This window comes from Cucurbita pepo, chromosome 6, assembly GCF_057944985.1.
Source record: "Cucurbita pepo subsp. pepo isolate OVF chromosome 6, ASM5794498v1, whole genome shotgun sequence".
Lineage (NCBI taxonomy): Eukaryota > Viridiplantae > Streptophyta > Magnoliopsida > Cucurbitales > Cucurbitaceae > Cucurbita > Cucurbita pepo.
The window spans coordinates 12,141,921-12,142,847 of NC_141803.1; the positions used below are offsets into that span (position 1 = coordinate 12,141,921).

General features: G+C 38.5%; 1 non-coding gene across 1 annotated transcript; it reads right to left on the minus strand.

Annotated features, from left to right (window-relative positions):
- Positions 1-596: 596 nt before the first annotated feature.
- On the minus strand, positions 597-702 carry LOC111784028 (small nucleolar RNA R71). The gene has a single exon (XR_002813463.1). It is a non-coding gene; the product is annotated as a small nucleolar RNA R71 (small nucleolar RNA).
- Between the last annotated feature and the right edge of the window lie 225 nt (positions 703-927).

Genomic DNA, 927 nt, shown 5'->3' on the forward strand with positions numbered 1-927 from the left:
CATTGTGTTCCCACAACCTCTTTTTATCTCATGACCTTGATGATGATAAATAATTATGAAAAGTAACATGAGACGTAACAATTTACTTATTACTTTCTACTTGTTATAGTGTATACTTGCATATATTCTTCTGAATTTGACATCATATTATTATATACACCCACATCTGAGCTGGAAGAAGGAGGAGCCCTGCATTAGGAACCGTCACCGCCGCCAGCAGCTGCACCCCCTGAACCAGTAAAGTTTGCAACACCACGGACTACGGATTCGACGCTGGATGCCGATAACGACGATGATCTGGTAGCCAGGTACCGGAGGATGGACGACCTAGTGGGAGGAGGTGATATTTCAAATGTTGCAAACCATTGGGAAATTTCATGGACTACCGTCAGAAGATCCACACCTACATCTAAAGTGATTTTTGGGAGTTAGTGACTCATTTAGATTCCAAGGAGTCGACCAAAATGTGATTAGCTTATTCTTTGAGAGATGGTTATAAGTCATGGTTGAATACTTTAGCATCAGGAACAATTGACTCTTGGAATAGTCTAGCAGAAAAGGTTTGATCAAATATTTTCCAACCACTAGAAACACACGGTTCAGAAATGAAATTGTTGCTTTTCAAACGTTTGAAGATGAAACTTCAAGAGAAGCTTGGGAAAGATTCAAGGAAATGCTTAGAAAGTGTCCTCACTATGGATCACCTCATTTTATACAAATGGAGACTTTCTACAATGGATTGAATATTGCTATTAAACAAGTGGTGGATGGTTCTGCCAATAGAGCTATTTTGTCAAAGACAAGCAATGAAACATATGAGATTCTAGAAAGAATAACATCTAATAATTGTCAATGGGCTGATGTGAGGAGTAATCTAGGAAAGAAGACCCGAGGAGTACTTGAAGTTGAAGCTTTATCTTTTATTAA